Source organism: Dendrobates tinctorius, unplaced genomic scaffold, assembly GCF_039654945.1.
Source record: "Dendrobates tinctorius isolate UK_male_01 unplaced genomic scaffold, ASM3965494v1 ptg000135l, whole genome shotgun sequence".
Taxonomy (NCBI): Eukaryota; Metazoa; Chordata; class Amphibia; order Anura; family Dendrobatidae; genus Dendrobates; species Dendrobates tinctorius.
The window spans coordinates 9,746,878-9,759,958 of NW_027361803.1; the positions used below are offsets into that span (position 1 = coordinate 9,746,878).

General features: G+C 43.8%; 1 protein-coding gene across 3 annotated transcripts in view; it reads left to right on the forward strand.

The window, feature by feature from the left end:
- The window catches only part of LOC141048423 (class I histocompatibility antigen, F10 alpha chain-like), a 300,218-nt gene that overhangs the window by 138,517 nt on the left and 148,620 nt on the right, over positions 1 to 13,081 (forward strand). The gene's annotated exons all lie outside the window — the stretch shown is intronic.

A 13,081-nucleotide genomic window follows, 5' to 3' on the forward strand; every position in this document is an offset into this window, starting at 1 on the left:
ATAAATAGGATGTGACGATTGTTTTGCGATGTCTGTAAACATTCATTCTATGAAAATTGATGATCTTGTTCAGTAATCGCCATAAAAAACGAAAAGAATGGAATATCCGGATTTGGCTTTTTCAGCTATTTTGTGTTTCTTTCTCAAGAAATGAAATTAAAATACAATCAAAATTTTTTATATACCCAACAGAGTACAAATAAAGTCCAGCTCGGCACTGAAACATGCAATCCCTTGTACAGCATCATCTGCTAAATATAAAAAAGTTACCGGTCTAAGAAAATGGTGACACAAACCAAACTTTTTTTTATTTTGCAGAATTCAAAATTTCTTTAAAATCTCTTAAAAAAAAATAAAAAGTATAAGTTTGGTATCACTGTAATCATACTAAAGAAGACCCCCCCCCAAATACAATGATAGTATTGCAATATATTCACTGTTTACCACACATTCCTCAGTACATTATACGGGAAAATGAATGGAGTCCTTCAAAATTACAAATAGTCCCACACAAGAAAACAACAACGTCCCTGATGCAGCCATGTCAGAGGAGAAATAATAACGTTATGGCTCCTGGAAAAATGGGAAGAAAAAAAGAGAAAACTTGCCCAGACATGAAGACGTTAAGTGATATGAAGGGGTATTCCCATCTCCAGGATCCGATCCCAATATGTAGAAAGTGTAATAATAATAATATTAGCAAATACGTCCAATTAGAAGAGTGAATGCAATATACTAAAGGAACAGAAAAGCGCAATAGGGTCTTATCCGGGTTAATATCAAAAAAGTAAAAGAAATTCACTCACCTATTTGCAGGGAAGATCAAGCACATAGGATTCCTAGTCAGCTGCTGCACGTCCAAAGGTCAAACCGAGTGACCGCCAATACATCAATTCTTATGGAAATAATTTATGGACTTCCAGTTCAGGTGTATGTATGTATGTATGTATGTATGTATGTATGTGTGTATGTATGTATGTATGTATGGACTTGACAAAATACAGGATCCCAATTATGGTGAAAGATTAATCCTTTATTCCCAACGCGTTTCGAAGTAAGGGCTACTTCTTCCTCAGGGGATGACAGACATGAACAGATAGCGTTGCCTCAAGACTATATACACTCCATATTTGAAAATTGGCACCAATAGCCACATGTTCTTTTGCAAAAAGTCAAAGTTCAAACACATAGAATAACATGAAATAACATAAAAGATAATAAGATAAAAGATTTTTATTAAAATGTGCATACATAGATTGTTTTTTGAACTGGCATTTTTATTCATATAAAACAGATTTTTATAATAATTTTCCCACATATATTTTGTTCCGCACATTTATTCATCCCTTTCCTTCCAGTTCAGGTGTATTCCTGGTCTGGTATACTGGTCTAAGTGGTTGGCCCTTTGTTTTTTTCCGAGTTCTTTTTTCGTTGATATTTTTATATTTTTTCTTTTTCTTTCAAAGTTTTATCTATAATATAATAAAGAGATATTGTGATTTTATTATATAATGATTATTGATCATGTTATTCTATGTGTTTTAACTTTGACTTTTTGCAAAAGAACATATGACTATTGGCGCCAATTTTCAAATATGGAGTGTATATAGTGTTGAGACAACGCTATCTGTTCATGTCTGTCATCCCCTGAGGAAGAAGTAGCCCTTACTTCGAAACGCGTTGGGAATAAATGATTATTCTTTCACCATAATTGGGATCGTGTATTTTGTCAAGCAGCGCATGGAAGTCCATAAATTATTTCCATAAGAATCAATTAGAAATGTGAATACACGAGTCTGAGACCGAATAGTCGCAGATAAAGAAGAGATCTATGGGAATTGGAAATATTATAATATTCCACCAATAAAACCGTATTGCAAATCAGGAAACGTGAGAGAGAAGCGCAGAGCGTATGTGTGACTGATGGGAGTAATATCACACAGGGATGTGTGTGACCATGAGGAATAAATATTCCGTGTACAGATAAACAGCAGCGCAGTCCGTTATTCCCCGATATCTATAGGAATATGGAGAACGGGAAATCTCACATAAGTTTTTATATCATAAGTCACAACTCCTGTGTTATTAGATGATAAATCTAATTCCGTGTCTATAGACGCCATCCTCTATTTATATCCGTATAAACATAAGAGCTCAATGTGCTGCGAGGAATAGGAGCGTCCGATATACACAGAGAAGAGATATAGAACTGGCAGGAAAGATGGAGGCGAGTATATATTGTATATAGTGCACACAGTGATCCCCGTGCTGTACCGGAGGTATCCATGGTTGCGACCACTAACAACTGTCACTCTATGGTCGTATCCCTGGATACCTACACTTTTGCACTGCTCTGCACATGCAGTAAGCGACATAGCCAATCAGAAGATCTATACTACACTGTTAATTGGAGATATTTGCTATTATTACTATTATACCTTCTACATATTGGGATCAGATCTTGGAGATGGGAATACCCCTATAACAGCCAGGATGGATGTGATCTCCAGTCTTGGCCGTTATTGCATGGTGACAGTAATTAATAACCTAAGCAGGTCCTATAAGTCTATGGGAGTAGCAAGAAATATTTCATAAATATCAAAGACAACAATAGTACTCCCATGAAAAATTACCAATAATACAGGTATTGACTAAAAATATGTAATTTTATTAAACATGTATGTAAATAAAGTATAAATACAGAATAAAAAAGATCTACTGCAAAAACTGTTAAAGACACTGGTAAGCACATACTGTATGTAAATAATATAGTAGAGTAATCAATGAATAGTCCATGGAACATGAGAGAAGATGTGTTTCCATATGGGGCAATTATTATTTCTCCTGACGGTCCTCTCTCCTTATTACATCACTGTGCTTATATCTGGATTGTGTCCTCTCATATACTGAGAAAGGGATTAATAATTAGTTATTCCTATACATGTATTCGTTCTGCCTCATTCCCCATGAGTTTCTTGTTTAATGCAAAGCAATGGGCGATGAAGAAGGAGGTTTCTGAAGCCGCACCTGGAGTAGTCGCCATTGCCCCCATAGGCAGTGGCGGATCTTAATAGGGGCGGATGGGGCGGTCGCCCCGGGCCCAAGGTTTTTTGGGGGCCCAGGGGCAGGGGCGGGCTGGGCCGGGTGTCAGAGAGGCAAATGCCCCCCGGGCCACTCCCCCAGCACCTGTACAGTGCCGGCCGTGCCCTGTGCTGTGACGCCGCCGGCAGCAGACAGCCGCCCGCGTCACATTCTATGAGGCCGGGGCCGGGAGCTGTGCACGGCCGTCACCTTGACGGCTGCTCAGCTCCGGCTCCCTCCGGCTGTACTTCCGGGTCAGATGTCGGGCGTGCGCGATGACGTCATCGTGCACGCGCCGACATGTCCCGGAGGATGCTGAAAGCAGAGGCGCTGCTGGGGAGCGAGCCGGCTGTGAGGTAAGTATGGGGAACTTTTTTTTTTTTTTTTTTATTTATAAAATGAATTAAATGGGGGAGGGGGTGAGTGGGGGCTGTACACAATGAAGGGGGGGTGACTGGGGCCTGTATATGATGACGGGGGGGTGACTGGGGGCTGTATATGATGAAGGGGGGTGAGTGGGGCTACACAGGATGAAGGGGGTTGAGTGGGGTTGTACAGGATGAAGGGGGGTGACTGGGGTTGTACAGGATGAAGGGATGAGTGGGGGCTTCACATGATGAAGAGGGGTGAGTGAGGCTACACAGGATGAAGGGTGTTGAGTGGGGTTGTACAGGATGAAGGGGGGTAACTGGGGTTGTACAGGATGAAGGGGGATGAGTGGGGGCTTCACATGATGAAGGGCGGTGAGTGGGGCTGCACATGATGAAGGGGGGTGAGTGGGGCTGCATATGATGAAGGGGGGGTGAGTGGGGCTGAACATGATGAAGTGGGGGATAAGGGGGACTGCACATGATGAATTAAGGGGTAAGTGGGACTGCACATGATGAATTAAGGGGTAAGGGGGACTGCACATGATGAATTAAGGGGTAAGGGGGACTGCACATGATGAATTGGGGGTAAGGGGGACTGCACATGATGAATTGGGGGTAAGGGGGACTGCACATGATGTGGGGGTAAAATTAACTGCACATGATGATGGGGGAGTGGGGCTGCACATGAAGTTGGGGGATAAGGGGCTGCAAATGATGAAGCGGCACTGCAGATGAAGTGAGTGGGTGATAGGGGACTGCAATGGATGAAGTAAGGGGACTTCAAATTAAAGTGGGGACAGTAAAGTAGATCCCCTATGGCCAGGATCATGTTGGGCGATTTTGTGCGTATTGGCCGTAGGCCTACAGCTTATGTGCAACATCTTTTTAGGCCATGTCCACACGTGGTGGAATGGTGGCGGGTTTTCCGTATGGACCCGCAGCAAACCAAGTGCTGCGGTCCGTACGGCTGTCAATTCCCGCACGGGGACCGCAGCGCTCAGGTGGGAAGGGGGGTACAGGGGCCCAGGTTTTATGTACAGCCCCGGGCCCATAGTCCACTTAATCCGCCACTGCCCATAGGTCATACATTTTTGGAGCGCCTTTCTTTTGATATTTTCTCCTCTTTCCATACATAGGGTATTATTTATTCTGGCTTTTAGTTCTTCCAGTGATTGGGAGGATCGCTCCATCCAGTGCGGTGACATCAACTTTCTAGCCTGGAAAATGATTCTACAGAAAGCTGCTGCCATGGGGGAGTCCGAATCCACCCAATCTTCCAAGACACCAGGAATTCAGATTTTGAATACAGATAAAGTCCACATCTGGAGAAGCCTCTATAGGCATTAATGAGAATCGTATGGCCGTCTATTGCTGGCTGTAAAGATAAGAGGTTTGGAGAGAAAACATACGCTCATTACACACAATGGGAAGAATCCTATCAAGGAGATGTGAGAGATGCAATCAGCGGATCATGTAGAGATCTTATATGGAATCCGCATTCACATCCATAACTGATGAGCGCTCCACTAAGCCCAATATATAGAATGAGCGACATCTTATGTGGAGTTGTGCAGCTTAAGCCCAATGAGTGGAAGAGGAATAGGTAAGATATTTAATATGACGCTCCCATCATTATATGGTGAATATTCTACAGAGCCACATGTATAATTGTAAAGATCATCAACCCAAAGATGGCCGCACTTTATAGCTGCACAGTCATATATCATGTAAGGAATTGCCAATCAAGAGGGTGCTGAATCCAGGCGATGGCGCCTTCTATGGGCCAAAGTGTGGTGGATTTGTATCACTGTGTGGATTAATGAGGGGTCACAGTTTGGATCTCTCAGTGGATATCAGAGGAAACCTGAAATGCACCGTCCTTCTGTGACCACTAGGGGGAGATAATTTTTTACAGAAGCCCCTGAGCTCCCCCTGGTGGTGGCTGAACAGACTGTAGGTTTCCCTGTGTTATAGGGAAGCAGTGAAATGATTTTGGACCTTGAACTGAGATGAAATGATTGGTTTTCTTATCTTCCACATATCACTTATATAAACCTTTTTTTCACCATCACAAACTACATGTCCCATAGTCAAAACGTATCACTTGTCCACAGAATAGATCACAAATGTAGGATCGCTCCGGGTCTGACACCCCACTGATCAGAAAGCAGAGATCCCAGTGTGAACGGAGCCGTAGTGCACGTACGTGACCGCCGTCTATTGCACGGAGATGGCGGGGGGCCGTGCTCGGATTTCTTCAGAAGTCTCAACAAAACTCAGTTTTGTTATGGAGACACTAAACCCACTTTTTATGGTCGAACAAAACAAATTTTTTACCGCATTCTAAAAATCCATATTTTTTTACATTTTTTATTATTGTTTTTTCATTGCTCCATTATAGAACTGCAAAAGAGTTTTAAAATAAAAATAAATAAAATTAAAGTTTGGCTCTGAGGTTGCGGGTGACCCCCTGTCACAGCCAGAGAAGAGATCTCGTGCCGCTCTGGGGATCCCGTGATCTGACTGCAGTAAGATCTGCGCCCGCAGCGTTCCTTCCCGTCTGTAAGACTGGACATTAATACTATTTCTGATCTCCAGATTGACATCCAGATTAAAGACGCCATCGGCCGGTACCACCAGTGCGCCACCATCCAGCTGGACTTCCAGCCCCCATCAGATACAACCTCTCATGTCAGGTCAGTGGGGGGCAGCGCCTACATATAGGGGGGCGCAGATCAGCGCGTCGCCTCCTGTTCTAACATCGCCTTTCATTATTTCTGTAACCCGGACGGTAACGACAAGAAGCGGCCGGTCATCATCCACCGCGCCATCCTGGGGTCCGTGGAACGGATGATCGCTATTTTAACTGAGAATTATGGAGGCAAATGGTAAATTTTGGGCGATCTATTGGGTCTGTGTCGTCTGTCATGTATCACACAGAGGCGATAAAGGGGCGGTCTAAGACATAGGCCGTGATCCGTGAGGGCTCGGTGACCGCAGCGTGTTCAGGGTGTATTCACATGAAGCTGTTGTAGTTGTATCTCTTGATATATTTTTTTTTTATAAAGAATGGCGCATGGACGCCCCAGAAATGTCTGCTTCACAGTTGCAGTACCAAGCATAGCCACACTTGTATGCATGGCGCTGTGCCTGCGGAAACAAATAATGAAGATACTTCACCTATTTACAGGCCGAGGTTTGGGGCACTTCCATCAATAAACAAAATCCTACAGAGAATAGGGAAGCATGTGCGAAGTAAAATAAATATACTTTATAAAAAAAAGATAAAAACCTTACATAAAGTCACTTTTCAAGGGAGATAGAAATTGCAAAATAAACAGTCTGCAAGGAGACCATACCATAGCCTAAAGGATCAATGTCATGATATAGGCAGATATTCAAAACCTACTAGATAATAGGACACAGGGTCACTCTGGAAATCCAGAACTCATTTTTGCAGAAATTAATTAAACCTAAGTTGACAGTAAGTATCTGCAGAAATTCACAGATTAAAAACACATGTGAAATGCACAAATGTGAACACGTCGGTCAGACAATGTTCACACCACCCATTAACTAAGATATAACAAGAGAACATAGAATGGCAGATTTGCAAAAATTTGCAAAAATTGTCTGCAGCCAAAAATATGGCAGTAATCAGCAAGTGCTGAATAACAAATACAGGGTATTTAGTCGATACTTTTTTTGCAAAAGAATGTATACCAAGCTGCCTCACCAACGTCAAGGTAACCCGTGTCGAAGCAGTCCCTATCTAATGTATTTAATACCTGAACATCCGAACAGTGTCTTGACTCGGACAGGCTGCTCCACAGTATGGGCTTATGGTCTGAGACAGCTCTTTTGTACACCTCACACAGGAGAGGGGTGGGGTTACCTTGACGTTGGTGAGGCAGCTTGGTATACATTTTTTTGCAAAAAAACATATCGACTAAGTACCCTGTATTTGTTATTCAGCACTTGCTGATTACTGCCATATTTTTGGCTGCAGACAATTTTTGCAAATTTTTGCAAATCTGCCATTCTATGTTCTCTTGTTATATCTTAGTTAATGGGTGGTGTGAACATTGTCTGACCGACGTGTTCACATTTGTGCATTTCACATGTGTTTTCAATCCGTTTTTTCCTTGTTTAGCATGGTTTGGGAGACCCCACCCCTCTCCTGTGTGAGGAGTACAAAAGAGCTGTCTCAGACCATAAGCCCATACTGTGGAGCAGCCTGTCTGAATCCTGTTCATGTCAAGACAGCGGTTGGTTCCGGTGCTCACACTGACGTCAGCGTCACAAGTCACCAGTTCACACCCCCATCCGACGCATCAGACTGAGGAGGCGGAGCCGGCAGCAATGCAGATGCGTCTCCATGGCGACCCACAGCTGGAAGTCTAGAGGAGCGCTCACTGCAGAGAGTGAATGCAGCCCTCAGGCGTATGGATTGGCTAACGCTCTACACACGGTATGTGAAGTGAGACAGTGTTACGCACTATAGGTGAGAGATAGAGTTGAGCGACTTTGGTCGGATCGGGTTTCGTGAAACCCGAATGAAACAAAATAAGTTTCAGATGAAACTCGTCCGACTAGAGCAAAAAAAAGTCGGAGTTTCGTCCGACTTTTATTTCCCATTGACTGGCATTGGGGTCGGGTTTCGGACGAAACTCCGACTTTGTTTTGCTCTAGTCGGACGAGTTTCATCTGAAACTTATTTTGTTTCATTCGGGTTTCACGAAACCCGATCCGACCAAAGTCGCTCAACTCTAGTGAGAAAAGTGCTTCACTAGTGACATCCATTAGCGAGAGTCTAAAGAAGATGTAGATCAAATAAGAAAGTGTAGAGACAAAGTGGCTCCCAGACCGGATCTAATGATCTGATATTGTGAGTATACTCATCTAAGGATTAGTGAGAGGGTATGTAAGTGATAATAGAAATAAATTAGAAAATAGGAGCAGAATAAATAAATAATTTTAAGGGAAGAACTTAAAAGTGGACCCAGGTGTAAAAAAGTGTGCATGTAACAATATAGGATCAGTGATAAAGCAGAGAGATCCTCATTAGAGGAATTGTACATAAATATATAAAAAAATACATATTCTCATTGGACATTTACATATAGATCATAAAGAATAACAGAGTCAGCTGACATAAAGAATTAACCCTTATTTATGCATAGAAATAAATCTAATATATAAAGCTCAATGTGTATATGTCCGGGATTGGCATCTGCACCGTCGTAGCAACAGCCACAAAATTTGGCACAGTCACACGTCTGGACCCCGAGAGCGTCATAGGCTATGTTGTGAGGTGAAATTTTAACCCCGTGTGTTCCAATTCACCAAACAATTTTGCCCCTATCTACATAATGGGGAAAAAGTGACAGGAAAAGTGATGGAGGCAAATTGACAGCTGCCAGATGTGAACAAGGGGGACTTAAAGAATGAGAGCGATGGTGCCAAAGAGTATATACCGTACACATTTCACCACACATACACCAACCTCGCCACATAAAAGCCGAAACACAAAACTCGCCACTCAAAACTCGCCACACTGTCCCAGAGCTGTTTAACAGATGAAAGCTGAGCTGTGATTGGTTGCTATCAGCAACAGTTTTCTTTGTACAGTTGTGGTAACTGAGGCCTATTATTCTTATCATTTCTATGGTGTTATCGTCTATTATATACACGGCTCAGCAGTCAGTATCACACAGGATAGGATTAGATACACGGCTCAGCAGTCAGTATCACACAGGATAGGATTAGATACACGGCTCAGCAGTCAGTATCACACAGGATAGGATTAGATACACGGCTCAGCAGTCAGTATCACACAGGATAGGATTAGATACACGGCTCAGCAGTCAGTATCACACAGGATAGGATTAGATACACAGCTCAGCAGTCAGTATCACACAGGATAGGATTAGATACATGGCTCAGCAGTCAGTATCACAGGATAGGATTAGATACACAGCTCAGCAGTTAGTATTACAGAGGATGGGATTAGATACATGGCTCCGCAGTCAGTATCACACAGGATAGGGTTAGATATATGGCTCAGCAGACGGTATCACACAGGATAGGAGTAGATACACTGCTCAGCAGTCAGTATCACACAGGATAGGATTAGATACACGGCTGAGCAGTCAGTAACACACGATAGGATTAGATACACTGCTCAGCAGAAAGTATCACACAGGAGAGGATATTTGGGTAATCGTTTAGCTAACTTGTGTTGCAAATCTGTAGTGTTGAATATATGATGTGAAATGTTTTTATGTGCAATATAATCATTATAATTTGTTATAACTAACCACAGTTGGTTACTAGGCCCAGGCTCTTCAGCTAGTGTATATATGTGTCTCAATTACATTTGTGTGTGTATGTATGTATGTATGTGTGTATATATATATATATATATGTGTGTGTGTATATATAGCTATTCTTTCTTTTCTTTATTAAACATGTCAGTGTGATTTTACTGTATAGCGCACTGAATTGCCGGCTTTTCTAAAGGACACCGGGAGCGTATTTCTCGCAAGTCACACATCTGGTCCGTGTGTAATGCCTTTGTTTTTGCGCACTTACATTGGCGTACTACGGGAGTAGTACGGTGACAATCGCAGCATGCTGCGATTGGCACGGACCGTAAAATACGCGCGAGAAATATGCGGCTGATGAGAGCTACCCCATAGAGAATCATTGGTCCGTGTGCAATGCATGGTTTTTACGCCTCTCGCTCGTCCGTATTTCTTTCTAGTGTGGCCCCGGCCTAAGAGGGAAGATGTGCCTATGGGATGGAGGATGTGTGATGTGTATATGGGCACGGGAAGGGGGATTCATTTCTGTCATTTGCCCTCTGCTCCTTTCTGGGGGGCAGACAATGGCTGGGAGCTTATGTTCCCAGGGATGCTAGATTTCTCCTACCCAGTCAGTGTCTGCTGAGGTGTTTTCCGGAGTGGGAAAACTATTGTTCGTAGCAACCTGTCACAGCTCAGCTTCTTTTACACAGCTCTGGTGAAATGAAAGATGCTTCGTGATTGGTTGGTGATACACACACACACACATTCAATTTTATATAAAAAGATAACGCATGCGTAACGAACGCATGCGTACGCATGTCCTTCCAGCTCCCCATCAAATTCAACCTCTCATGTCAGGTCAGTGGGAGGCAGTGCATGCATATAGGGGGGCACAGATCAGCGCGTCGCCTCCTGTTCTAACATCACCTTTCATTATTTCTGTAGCCCGGACGGTGATGACAAGAAGCAGCCAATCATCATCCACCGCGCCATCCTGGGGTCCATGGAACGGCTGATCGCTATTTTAACTGAGAATTATGGAGGCAAATTGTAAATTTTGGGGGGTCTATTGGGTCTGTGTTGTCTGTCATGTATCACACAGACGCAATAAAAAAGCAGTCTAGGACATAGGCCATGATTGGTGAGGGCTCGGTGACCAACATGTTCAGGGTGAATTCACATGAAGCTGTCAAGTTGTAGTTGTATCTCTTGATATATTTTTTTTTTATAAAGAATGGCGCATGGACGCCCCAGAAATGTCTACTTCACAGTTGCAGTACCAATCATAGCCACACTTGTATGGATGGTGCTGTGCCTGCGGAAACAAATAATGAAGATGCTTCACCTATTTACAGGCCTAGGTTTAGGGCCCTTCCATCAATAAACAAAATCCTACAGAGAATAGGGAAGCATGTGCCAAGTAAAATAAATATACTTTATCAAAAAAGATAAAAACCTTACATAAAGTCACTTTTCAAGGGAGATAGAAATTGCAAAATAAACAGTCTGCAAGGAGACCACACCATAGCCTAATGGATCAGTGTCATGATATAGGCAGATATTCAAAACCTGCTAGATAATAGGAAACAGGATCACTCTGGAAATCCAGAACTCATTTTTGCAGAAATTAATGAAACATAAGTTGACATTACTGTATCTGCAGACATTAAGTATCTGCAGAAATTCACAGATGCCAGGTATAATTAATGGTATATATGAAACAGTCCCGAAGGCTCATATATATCCACTGACATGAGGGGATTCCATACTAAGACCAAACAGTTGACAAGTGGATAAGAAACACTCTAGCAGCACCACAATCTAAAAATCAGATGTACACAGAACAAAGCCTGATAAATAGGATGCTGGAATCTAACAACCACATTCAATAAACATGTAACATTAATAATAAGGTGCGTAAATGTGCAACAAAAGCCAAAAATCATGAGAAAATACAAGTGTACAAAGCTGATGCATGTTATAAGGCACAGTGGCCAAGCATCACTAAGTCTAGTTTCACACTAGCGTATGGAGGAGCTGCGGAGGATGCGGACTTCCTCTGTGAAGCTCTGCCCATGACCGCAACTCCTCCGGTCAGCTCCACCTCCGTTGGCATGCGTACTCTATCTTTAGCATTGGGTACGCAGGCCGTGCCGATGTATGCAGATGCCTCCGCATGCGTCTTTTTGACGGTGCGGTGACCTGCGCCGAACGTAACGTGTTGCATTTTGGTGCGGTCGCTGCTGTCATGTCGGACGCTATTCACACCACAGCGTCCGGCAGGCAGAGGTAGTTCCACCTCCGTCCACTATAGCCTCAGTGGCGCCGGCTTGAGTTTCTCAGGCTATCGGGGGTTAATCTAGCTGAAGATCAGGTTGGATGTTTGGTCACGCCCACGGTCTTTAAATAGTCTGCTGGCCTATGGGCGTCGCCGATTATAGCTTGTGTGTCATACCAAGTGGTTCCGGTCTGGAGTGGAGGTGTTGGGGGGGGAGAGAGAGAGAGAGAGATTCATATCTGGTGTCGTATGATCCATTGTTACCTTCTCGCCTTCCCATATTTGTTTTGTTGTGCCCTGTTCACATTACTGTATAGTCCTGTGTGTATGCGGCGCGGTGCAGTTTAAGTTCTCCCTGTCTGTCTTTATTGTTTGGGGCTTTGGTGGTTTGTCTCCTCACTGGGTGGAGGGTTAAGCTTAGGGCTGAGCAGGAGATAAGGAAAGGGTGGAGGCTCAGGCATTTGCACCATCAGCAAAAACCCTGAGTTGAGGGTCAGACAGGGTTCCCCTAGTGAAAGGGACACCACAGGGGCCCCGGGTAATTCTGCCTTAGTTGACTTAAGCCCCGCGTGACATTATAATCGGCCCACATTTTTCAGGAGTCCATGGATCCCATGGATTCCATAACCCGCCAGTTGGCGGCGCTGTCCTTACAGGTCTCCGAGTTGAAAGGGGCAGTTGAGCAGCAGGGCCTGGTAGTAGCGAAGGTGCAAACGGCATCTGCAGGTGTCGGTGCAGAGCCGAAGATCCCGCTGCCAGAACGATTCTCAGGGGAACGCAGCAAACTTGTCATATTTCTGGAGGCCTGCAAGTTATACTTCCGCATGCGCCCGGTCTCCTCAGGTAATGAGGCTCAGCGGGTGGGCCTGGTGTTATCATTACTGAGTGGGGACCCCCAAGCATGGGCATTTTCCTTACCAGCTGACTCTGCTACATTTCATTCTGTCGATAATGTTTTTTCTGCACTCGGGCTCATTTATGATGATCCCGACAGATTAGCTCTAGCAGAATCTACAATCCGCGCCCTCCGTCAGGGGGAACGT